General features: G+C 51.0%; 1 protein-coding gene and 1 pseudogene across 5 annotated transcripts in view; both read right to left on the bottom strand.

Annotated features, from left to right (window-relative positions):
- Positions 1-12,041, bottom strand: part of CORO2B (coronin 2B) — a 170,046-nt gene that overhangs the window by 91,453 nt on the left and 66,552 nt on the right. The window lies entirely within an intron of this gene.
- Positions 2,471-4,930, bottom strand: LOC139438212 (poly(rC)-binding protein 2 pseudogene; annotated as a pseudogene).

Genomic DNA, 12,041 nt, shown 5'->3' with positions numbered 1-12,041 from the left:
TCTCAGTTCAATGCCTGGTCTGAGTGTGTTTGCTGTGACATGGACCGGATAAGTGTGACAGAGGATCCTGCTCGGAGGCTAAGAGCCTTGCAATTCAAACTTTCTCAGAGATAGTTCTCCAGCCTTTGCAGGCAGCCTCCTCCCTTTTCCTGGGTAGGAAATAATTCCACTCCCCTCTGCATCCTCAACAAACAGTCTGGGATCTCTTATTCTCGAGCTGGCCCCCCAAGCAAACACAGGCATGGCCCACCCAGCCTGGAAGGGCTCATGGGACATAGCAGACCAAATCTGTGGGTCAAAAGCTAAATTAGCCTTAGGCTGAGTCCCCTTCACATCCTTTTCTATGGAGGTGCGTTCTCAACAATCAGTCCCGGTCAGTAGAGAGGGTTGGATCTCGTTAGTCCCATGCTGTCTCTCAGAACAAACTATGGCATGGCCTCTCCCAGCCTGGAAGGGCTAGTGGGACACAGGAGACCAGAGTTTTGAGTCCTGGCAAGGTGGATCCCTGGGGAGGGGAATCCCTGGGGCTCCCTTTGTCTGTAGTTGCTGCCAGCCTGGAGGCCTGAGGATGCAAAAGTGTCTTTAGTGTGGGGAGGGCTCTGGCAGTAGCAGCCACGGCTTTTAACTCAGTTTTGCTGTCGTGATTCTTTTCTTCTGTCCCTCTCTCTTCTGGGTGGTGTCTAGCCTTTCCCTGGTATCCTAAACCCTAGAAGACTTTTTTTCCCCAGTCCATTTCTACCTGTCCTCTAGTTATTTTTCAGGGAGAGAAGAGAGCCTTGCGTCTTTCTAGTCCATCTCTTCCCAGAAGTCCTGCATTCCTGAATGGCCGTTCACACATCCCGTGGTTGCCCCCACAGCCCGATTAGCACTACTGAACCAGAAGTTGCATTCTTTCAGGCACCACAGCTCTTGGGCTTGGGATCTGCACTCAGCAGGCATGTTCTCCAGTAAGCATTCCTCCTGGGATGGGCCTGGGCAGGCCCTAGAACAATGTAGGGCTCGGGCCTGCTAACTGGGAAGATTGGAGAGGTTCTTTGCAAGGGTTTTCTCAGTGAGCCCAGGGCCAGCCTCTCCGTGTTGACTGGTGGGTTGAGACTGGATCTTGATGAACGTTCTGTCTGCAGGACCTTTGGAAGGGCCAGGGGGAGGGAGGCCAGGAGGCCTTGCCGATCAATGGCTCCGCATCACTGGGCCTTCAGCTGCACCCAACACTAACCCATGAGTGAGGGTTTGTGACAGTGCAGAGGCAGAGCACTGAAACAAGAGCCTGTAGTCCTGGGTGCCACTTCCCTTTCTGACTCCCACTAGCCTTGGGAAAGGCACTTTGCCTCTCTGAGCATCAGTTGCCCCATCTCTAAAATGAGAATTATTGTTTTTAATTTTATGTGATTGTTTTAAGAATCCAAATGAGATAAGGTATGTGTAAGATCCTATTCAAGGAAAGATAGCATTGCTGCTCTCATGTGGCCCAAGGAGCTGTGCCTGGAAAGCATCAGACCCAGGCCCTGCTCTAATGTCTCTTACAAGCTAATGGAGGCGATGAAACCAAGGCCTGAGAAGGTTACAGTAAAGCAAGCCAACTGGAACTTAGTGACGAGTGGACCATATAGCCAGTCAGTTCTACAGGAACAAGAGGTCAGGGAAGGAGGGCAGGGATCAGGGTGAACTTCAGGGAGGAGGACAGTGACAAAGCTCCAGGCACTGGCACACATTCGTCAGTCCTTGCAAGCTTCCAGGAGGTAGAATATCTGTAAATAACCCTATTCTGCATTATGGGGAGGCAGAGGCTTGGACGAAGCTCAGACAGTTAGCAAGCTCAGGGTCGAGTTGAACCTGTCCTTTAGCTCTTGGGGTCCACAACATAGTTTTTGAGGAATGCAAGAGTTTTCTCCAACTTTTTATTATGAAATATTTCAACCTACAAAAAAAGTTGAAAGAATGGTGAAATGACTGTCTGCTACTTAGATTAACAAGTGGTAATATTTTGTATATTTGCATTCTCTCTTTCTATGTGTGTGTGTATTCCTTTCTCTTTTCTCTGGCAGAATCATTTGAAAGAGAGTTGCAAATATCATGACCCTGAACCTTCCTGATGAAAGAGGACAATTTCCTATATAAACACATCACCACGATCATATCTAAGAAACTGAACAATTCCTTGATATTATCTAATACCAGTCCATAGTTGCATTTCTCCAAAATGTCTTTTACAGGTATTTTTTTTTTTTAATTTCCAGTTCATCTTTTAATTTTTTTTGAAAAGTTCCTGACAGTACAGAACTAAACTGAAATGTGTTAATATTCTACTCTCACATTTCCATGACAAACAAAACAAATTCATGAGTGAAAAACAAAGACAAAACAAAAAAACCACACGCACATACACAAACAAAACAGGGAGATACTTACAAAACTAAATATGGATCTCAGCATTAATAGCTGAACAGAAAAAGGAATTAAAAGGCTTTAATTAAAAAATCATGAGTGGATGATAAAGTGTATAGAAACTGAAAATTTATGAACTATTTAAAACCTGAAAATTGCTTACTGTTCAGAAACTACACAGATGGGTTTTGGGTGGGGGCAAACAGCAGAAAGGGATGACGGATGGATTTGCTTCCCATGCCACCTGTCTCTGAGGAAAGCCTGGCATTGGTAAGATATCGAGTCAGGCTAATGCTGGCAGCAGATCCAGTGATGGCAACCTGCCTACCAGTAGATCCTTCCACTGGGTTTCCAATTTTGATCTGCACCCCAGACATATGATGATCTCATTGACTTTGGTGTCTTGATGCCTGACTATGCAGCCAATTAAATCATTTGGAATGGTAAGTTCATGAAAAGTAGCCTGAGCAGATACATCTAAACCTGCACTGAGTCCAGTGTTGCCATTATGTCATTGGAAGATAAGACTGTTGCATCGTCAACTGGTGCAGCTTGGTCAAATCTGGTTGTGGAATGGCCTACTGTCCTTGAATGGTATAGGCCAGACCGCCTGCAAAGATGACTGGAGAACTGGACAACTTGGGCCAATGTGGGATGACCATGCCCTTGGAGGGGGCGGGCAGAGAGTCTCCAACATGACCACACAGATCTCACACTGAGACACACTCAGTGATGGACTGTGGAATGCCAGCCAAGGTGATGGTCTGTTCAGCTGAGTTGGGGAGCGTATCCTGTGCCACCTGGACCTGCACCCATGCACTCTCATGTTTCCTTGGTCTTGCAACCACCTTTCCTAGCAGGGGCCACCAGCCTCAGGGTGACTGGGGATCTACTGGCAGCTGTGCTATTAGTCACAGAGCTGCTGAGGTCCTCTTCCAGTGTGTCAGTGATCACAGTAAAGGCTTTAAAGACGGTAGTAGTGGGTCCAGCCAAAGTGATGGTTCTCTCTGGACAATTTCCTTCTGAGATGTTTGTACATGCACCATTTTCCTTGTGCGTCTTCTTAAATGATTCTTTCCTTCCGATGATACCGCCAACTTCCTTTCCATGCATAAGTAGCCAGATGATAAGAGTGATATTTAATCCACCTTTAACGACACCAGTGTCTGCAAAGAGCAATGCCCTGGGGAGCTGGACTTTGAGTCAAGTCTTTGGTCACTGGTGGGGGTGAAAGCCAAAAACCGCAGGCCTCAGGCCACCGTGGAGCAGGTGGGAAGAGGATGAGGAAGAGGTGGAGGGGAAAGGGGGGAAGAGCCCTGGGGCAGGTGGGAGATAGGCACAGGCTACGCCTCCAGCCGCTGCCTCTGCTGGTCTACAGCTCTTTTCTTTTTGAACCCGGATCCAATCAAAGGTTCATGTGTCGCATTCGGATGTGATCTCTTTTGCCTTCTTTAACCTAGAACACACTCATCATCTATTTTTTGAAAATGGCATTTGCTTATTTGAAGAGACCAAGACTGCCATGTTATAAAATGTTGCCTGGTGGCTTCATGGAAGTCACTCCTGTATCCCCCGGGAACTTTCGGAGTCAGCTCTAAAGGCTTTAATTGGATTGAGATTAAAGACATCCCATGATTAATCACTTGACTGTGGTTGGCGAGAAGAGAGGGCAGAGAGAACAGCTGCACAGAGGGAGCGGGCCCGGCAGGGCTGGGGACCCGGAGGGCTGGGCTGGCCGAAGCGGGGGGCTGCTCGGAGGGGGAACGAGGCCCTGGTCAGGTGCCAGCGCACATTGCAGCCAGAGCCGGGATCTGCAGCCTGGAGGCCTGAGCTTTTGCCCTCCGTTCCTAAGGGGCTGACTTCATGCTGCGGTCAGCTGCAGGACGTGCAGGCAGGGATCAGAGAAGACTCCTCCCAGCTCTGCCAGAGGCAGGGGGCCGAGGCCTGGGACGGGAGGAGCTGCCCAGACCTCAAAGGAAGATGGGGGGGGCAGCAAGAGGTGGCCTGAAAATCTGTCCTTTTGCTCTTTGTCCCCTACACCCTGCTCAGATCCCAGTGGCTCTCCCTGCTGGGTGGGTCCAGTGAGAAGGGGCATACACTCTGAGCCTTTCAGGACTGCTGAGCACAAGACGTTTTGCGTGCCCTGAAGGTAAGGACTTCCTCAGTGGTGAGAGCTGCCTGAGGTGAAAAGGGAATTTGCCTTGATAGACAGTGATCTCCCAGGCCCTGGGGAATTCAAGATTCAGGTGGAGGACTTCTGGTCAAGGACATCATGGAGCAATGGATGGAACTAGATGATTGTCAAGCCCCCAAACCTGAAAGTTCTTTTGTTTGCTATAAAGCCATTATGTTGAGCGAAAATACAAGCTTTGGAATCAGAGGGCCAGGGGCAGGAATTCTGTTCCCGCCACCCTTGCCAGGCACCCTCCTCCCTAAAACAGGGGTCGCCATGCCTCCCTGGCCGGGTTGCGGTGACGCTGAGTGACGATGGCCGTCACCTGGAAAGTTCCGTCTCCTCACAGGCCGTCCCGTAGAGCTGCTTCATGGCCGGCCAGGTACGTGAAGCGTAGTTATGTGCGCTTTCCCTCTCCAGCTATTAGATCGTAAGGTACCAGACCACCCGGGTCCCCTGGCCCTTGCACACCCTCCACCTCGTCCCCAGGCCCAGCCACCGTGACTCTGGGGGAATAAGCCCTCAGCGTGGTGGGAGGACAACAGCCACGGCGGGCGCGATCTACTGGCTCCTCGGACGCAGCTGCTCCTGGGTCCTGAGTTTTGTTTACAGGTTGAGAGGTTCATCCTCCCCCTCTCCCTGTTAGCCCTTCCCCTGCTGTGTTCTTCCTGCCAGGCACAGGGACCCTGCTCCTCCATGCTCCTTGTCACCAAGGTGTCGGAGTCCAGCGCCTGCCCCTTGCTTCCGACAGAGCCACCCACAGCCACGGACCCTCCCAGACACCACCTCGCCCAACCCCCCAACTATGCAGTGGGCAGAGCTGAGCAGATACTACAGTCCCATTTAAAATATAAAGCTGCGGAACAGATGTTGAGCTCAGTGGTTGAGCGCCTGCTTTACATGCACGAGGCCCTGGTTCAATCCCTGGTACCCCCTAAAAAAATAATAATAAAATAAAATAAACATGTGACTAATTTGAGGCTCTGAGAAGTTAGGAGAGTTGCCCAAAGTCACAAGGTTTAAAAGCAGAAGAGCCATGATTTCAGTCAAGAACGTCTGACTCTTAGCCTATTATTCTTTCCAATATAATATCCACCTCTTCTTCCTTCAGACTCTCCACCCCAACTGTTTTCTCTCCCCACTTGCTCCATATAATTCAGGGCACTACATAAAGTTTTAAGAAACTGCATGATAAGCAGGGTTTTGGGAGTCAGAATCCAAAGCTTTCTATCTTGGCTCTGCTACTTGTTAGCTGTGTGACCTTAGACTAGTTACTCAGCCTCTCTGAGCATCTATTTCCTTACCTGCAATACTATTACCCAGCTCACTAAATGCTATGAAGGGACCAAATGCAAAGGGTCTGGTAAGGTGGGTATTTGCCAAACACTAGTTCTATCCTCCCCCTCTCCTAAAAGGGAAGATTCCTGTCTCAAAGAATCAAGTGTTTACTCGAGGTGGCCAGGCTCTGCCCAGAGGAGCAGCAGGCTGGGTTGCACGGGGCTGAGGGTTGGGATGAGGAATGGAGAGGGCCTGGGCTCTGGCTGCACCCACAGCTGCCCGGCCTGCTCCCTGGGGGCTTCTCCCTGGGGGCTTCTCCCCAGGCCCAGGGCCATCCCGACTCACGGGCCCTGAGAGGGGGAGGACGGGGAAGGAAGAACTAATCCCTTCATGTCTGAATGGCCCCTGTAGCCTCTCAAGAAACGGAGGCTGGCCTGCTCCTCTGAGATAATCCCTCTGCATACTCCACATGGACGCAAACTATCCTGTCCTCGGATCCTGAAAATGATTTCCCGTGGCCAGCAGGCAGGTTTTCTAGATGATGATGCGGTCCTTTAACTGGAACATACTTTTTTCCTTGCCTCTGGCTCGGTGGGGGGGGGGGGGAACGGGGTGGGAGCACCCATGGCTGCACCTGCATGAAAGAGCCAAGAGGAAGCACCCCGGGGAGAGCGGGCCAGCTGGGGACACCAGGACACCTCTCAGATCTGCTCTGGTGGCTGCTGGGCACGTGTTCTTGGGAGGCTGTTCCCTGGGATCTATGGGAGAGCCACTCCCTGGCCAGGTGCCTTCAGAGAAAGCCTGGGGGGTTAAGTCTCGTGTGGGCCACCAGCTGTGGGACCTGGGACACAGCCCCTTCCTCCTGCAGGCTCTGTGTCCTCTTCTGTGAAATAGGTCGTCAGCCGCTCCTGCGTCCTGGAGCCCAGCCGAGGGCGGATGTGACAACACAGGGGGAAGGGGCTTCGCAAATGGTGCCACCCCCCGCCCGGGAGGAGTCCTGTCACCAGTACCTCGGGGTTGCTCGCCCACGACACTGACACTGCGGGACCGGGAGCGGTGTCAGGTTGCCGGGACCCCCTCGACCACCGAGCAGCTCTGCTTTCCTGAGCCCAGGCAGGCCCACAGGAAGGACACGGGCACATTTCCAGACGGGAGGGAGCAGGAGGACTCAGCCCGGGGTCCTGAGACTCCAGCCAGCCTGGGTGGTGCTTCCCTGGGGACGCTAAGTTTCAGTTTCCTCTGTCAAATAAAGGCACCGGGGTCCCCTTCTTTATAGCAGGACAAACCTTTCTCTAAATAAAATATTACTTAGAACTCGAAAATGTACGTCAGGCAAAATCAAAGCCATGTGCATTTGAGAAGGAAGCTGGGAGTGCCAGTAAGCCCTGGGATTTCGCTGAGGAACCCCGGGGCTGCACGGAACCCAGTTTGGGAAGCGCCGGCACAGGGCGAGACCCTTGGCCTGGGATGCCAGACACCCGCAGTCCAGCTGGCTCAGCCGGTAACTCGCTGTCCTACAAAGGGTATTGAGGCCAGATGACTGCCCCGCCCCCCATATCTCCAAAAGCCCCCTCTGTGCTCCCTGATTACATCCCCTGCCCACAGGGCCAGATGCCCAATCAGTGACATCCTGCCTGGGCGGAAAGCCTAGAGAAGGAAATGTCCGCCTGCCCCCCCTCCCCCCGGGCAACCTTATCTTCCAGGTGGCCCTGACACAGCAAGGCTTTCATGGAGCCACAGCACTTGGAGCTGTGAGGCTACTAGAATCCAGTTTCTCATTTCACAGATCAAGGCCCAGGGAAGGGAAGGGACTTGTCCGAGGTCACACAGCGCAGTCACTTGACTCCGGGTTCACAAGGCAAGCCCTGGGGTATAGGGTGTGGTGCTCCTGCAGGCAGACCAGGTGGGATGCCTGAGGCAGGTAGTGGCAGAGCCGCCTCCCTCCCCCAAGCCCCACTCGGGGAAGCACCCAACCTTCACCCCAGCGCTGCGTTCTGCATTCCTCTGCCAAGGCGGGGTTGGGGAGGTGGATCTGAACGCAGGCCCAACTGTTTGCAGCCCCTGAGCCTGGCCTATGCCAGACTCTTACCTATTCCGAGGCACAGAGGGCCCCACTGGCTCAGGGATGGCCGCCCGCTCGCACCCTCTTTAGCCACAGTCTGGAAGGAGATCAGGTGGCAATTCAGGACGGGTTGGGAGTGGAAGGGGAAACCTTGGAGAATGAGGCTTGGCTGGACCGCCTGCAAACTCCAGCTCCAGAGGAAGGATCCTCAGGCTGTGAACCCCAGGTCACCTGCCTCAGAAGCACCTGAGTTGTGTGTGGAAATGCAGGTTTCAAGTCCTTACTGGAGGCCTAGGAATCACACTCAGGGAGTGGCCTGGGATCCTACATTTTAAGGAGCTACTCAGGTGGTTCCTGCTTAGGAATTTTGCTATTCAAAGCTCAGCCTGGGGACCTACAGCCCTGGATCACGTGGGAGTGCATAAGAAATGCAAAGTTGCAGAATTCCAGGCTGCCCCCTCCCCCCCTCAGGTAGTTTTGTCTAAGCTGAGAAATACTGCTCTACTTCAGTGCTCCTCAAACTTTGGCTTGTACCCAGAGTTTCTGACTCCTAAGAATATGCATTTCTAACAAGTTGCCAGGTGATGCTGATACTGCTGGTCCAGAACCAGGCATTAGTCTCTGAGCCATAGTGTGAGGAGCACTGGGCCATCTGGAGCCCAAGGTTTGAATCCTGGCCAGGTCATTCCTAGCTCTGTCACCTTCCACAAGTCCCTTTGCCTCTCGGAGTCTCAAGTTCTCATTTGCCCAATGGATATAATTCATATATTCTTTCCAAGGAGAGTTTTGAGGATCGAATGAAATAAAGACACATTGTGAAAGTACTTTGTGGACTGTGAACTGTTATACAAATATTACTATGTGTGACAGTTCAAAGCTGGGTGAACCCCAGAAAATCAAGTCCTTCAAGCTAATCCATTTCTGTGGGTGTGAACCCACTGTAGAGGGACCTTTTGATGAGATTACTCAGTTAAGGGCCTTTTGATTAGGTTACTTAAGTAGGAGTCTTAATCCTCTTTCTGGATGAATATGGAGAGAAAATCACAGGAGCACAGAAAGAAACCCCCAGAAGCTAAGAGAGAAAGCCCCAGAAGCTGGAAGCTGAAATCAGCGGAACATAGAAGAAGAGAGAAAGTCACAAAGCAGGAAGCTGAAGGCAAGGAAGTCTGAGGGAAGGAGAGCCCCAGCGGATGCCACCACGTGCTTTGCCAGGTGAGAGAGGAGACCAGGATCACCAGCTGCCGTCTTTGGTCTTGGGAGAGAAAATGACTGCTTGCTGCGGCTTTGATTTGGGCACCTTCACGGCCTCAGAACTGTATGTGTGCAAGTCAGTAACCACCCATTGTAAAAGCCTTGTAAAAGCCAACCAATTCTGGTATTTTGCTTCGGGCAGCTTTTAGCAAACTGAAACACTATGTAAAGGGAGTGGATGTGGTTCAAGCAGTTGAGTGTCTGCTTCCCACACGGGAGGCCCCAGGTTCAGTTCCTGGTGCTTCCTAAAAAACAAAAAACAAACCACAAGCAAACAAATGAAAAAACCAACTCAGGGGAGTCAATGTGGCTCAGTGGTTGAGCACTGGCTTCCCACATACAAGGTCCTGGGTTCAATCCCTGGCCCTGGTACCTCAAAAAATCAAAACAAAACACCATGTAAAGCAATTTGTATACTAAAAAGTACTTTAGGTGATCTCATTTGCCCTTGACAACCACCCTAAGATGCAGTGAGCCCCAAAAAGAGCTGGACCTCACATTCTCAAGAGCTGTATTCTGTATTCCTAGACTACCACGCACAAGATCGTGCATACACTAAGGGCTCAGTAAGGGCTGGTGGAATTCGGCCCAGGACTTCTGGTTCTCTTTCCACTCATTTCTACTCCTCATACCCTCCTTCTGGCCCCCTGGTTAAAAATGTTTCACAGAAGGCTGAGCGGGCGGAAACACCAGGCACAGCTGCCGCCACCAAGATGCCTCACCTCTGAGGCCCTCTCCCTGGCCTGTCTCTCAGGCTGATCTGGGACCACATGTTCAGGTCTAGCCCAGCTCCTGACACACGGTGGATGCTCCTGCCATGTAAGTCTCCTTCCCCTCTGGGATTCCAGGGCACCGTAGGGCTCCCAGCATTTGCAATGCAGACCTAGGTTTGGTTGAGAGGGTTTCCTGTCAACGACTCTCCTAAAATAACATGCCAAGTGTGCTTGCTGGGAATGGGGCCACAGGAACAGTCCCACGGGCCTCCTCAGAGAAGTCTGCTGCCTCTCCTCTGGCCCTGGGGTCCTGCATTGGTCCCTGTAGCTAGGGGATCATAAGACCATGCCTTGGGCTCTGGCACCTGATAATGTAGAACAAGGTGAACTGTCCTTGGGGGAATGTGGTCACAAAGATTGGGCCTCCCCCTTCCTAGGAGGTAATTTATTAATATCTAAGTTACAACCAGGGCAGGCATAGAAGGGGAGAATGGTCAGCTGTAGTATCTATGTTTAGAGCATAGAGGAAGCCAATCTCTCAATGCCCAAGTGAGAAGGGAAAAGCCACAAATCTTCACATTACTATTAATTATCTTGTATATAAAAGAGGGCAGTTGGGGATAAGCCTCCCTGGCGCCGAGGGATTACTACTAAGCATGGCTGGTGCTGCAACCAGAAGACCTTGACTAAAAGGGGGAAATGGTAAAGAGAAATGAGTTTATATGGCTAAAGACTTCAAAATGAGTCAGAAGGTCATCAGAGGGGTCACGCTTATGCACATCTCAGCAGGATCTCAGAGACAGCCAAAGTAGATACAACCCCAGGTAGTGGTGCTCCTGAAGGCTATCGAGACACCCAGGTCCTACGGTCATGACAGATGGCTCTGGAGTTTGGTGTCTTGCCAGTGGGCCCTACTTTGGAATTTGTGCTCCTGAATGTGACGGAGTTGGGCTCAGATGTGACTTCTCTACACATGCCTCTTCTGTCCTTTTTATTGATCCTGTGGTTGGCGCTGGCCTTGGTGTCTGCTCAGGAGACTTGAATCTCTGGGCTGTCCATGTGCCAGCTGGGCCCTGAGCCTCAGCAGTACTGTAGTACCTACAACTTACCCAGGTCAGTTGATGGGGAGGTGAGAATGGTCAACCACCACACCAGGGATCCAAGGGAGTCTACAGCTATGGGCACGAGAGTCCCATCCATCAGCCATGTGGGACTGAAGCCCCCTCTCAATTGAGAGGTGGATTGGACATCGCCATCCCAGGGTCCTCAGGATAGAGGAATAAAATATGAATTAGAGTGGACTTACTAGTATTCTACTATATAGTTATTGTGACTCTAGCAATGGAAGAAATTATACTATTGATGTGGAGACAGTGGCCCAGTAATTGTTGAATTCAGGGAGAGGGAAAAGGAGGTGTGATATGAGGGCATTTTCAGGACTTGGAGTTGTCCTGAATGACATTGCAGGGCCAGATGCAGGACATTATATATCCTGCCATAACCACTGAATGGACTTGGGGAGAGTATAAACTACTACGTAAACTATAATCCATGCTGCATAGCATACTCCAAAATGTACTCATCAAATACAATGAATGTACCACACTAATGAAAGAAGTTGTTCATGTGGGAGGAGTGGGGGGTTGTGGGAAGGGGGTATATGGGAATCTCTAATATTTTTAATGTAACATTTTGTGTGATTCATGTATCTTTCAAAAATGAATAAAAAATATATATTAAAAAATATATATATATAGTCAAAAAAACTCTTTGTCACCCTGTTCCCCCAAATGTGTGTGTATTGTGTGTTTGTGTGCATAACGGAGTCACCCTTTCCTCCTGGACTCTGGAAACAATTCAAAGGGCCTCATAAGCTCAGGGTCTAGAAACTAGAGCAGGAACTTTCTGATTACATTTAATGTAACTGAGGAAATAAAGGATTATTGTTTGAAAAAGCTTCTGTGTGGTGTCTGTCTCCTGCTCTTCTCCGCCTTTCACTTGCTGCCTGGTGAAAAGAACCTAGTAGTTAATTTAGGACCCGGCAGGAAGAGGGGAGTCTTCCTGGCTCTTCGGCCAGCAGCTTCCTTATCCCAGCCTCTGCCGCCCCACACTCACAAGGGATGCGGCCCCTCTCTAGGGGGCCGTGTTGTGTCCCACCAGCCCCCCGGGGCTGGGCCCC

Source organism: Dasypus novemcinctus, chromosome 3 (genome assembly GCF_030445035.2).
Source record: "Dasypus novemcinctus isolate mDasNov1 chromosome 3, mDasNov1.1.hap2, whole genome shotgun sequence".
Classification (NCBI taxonomy): Eukaryota; Metazoa; Chordata; class Mammalia; order Cingulata; family Dasypodidae; genus Dasypus; species Dasypus novemcinctus.
Note: the sequence above shows the minus strand (reverse complement) of the source record. Positions and strands in the feature narration are given on the sequence as shown.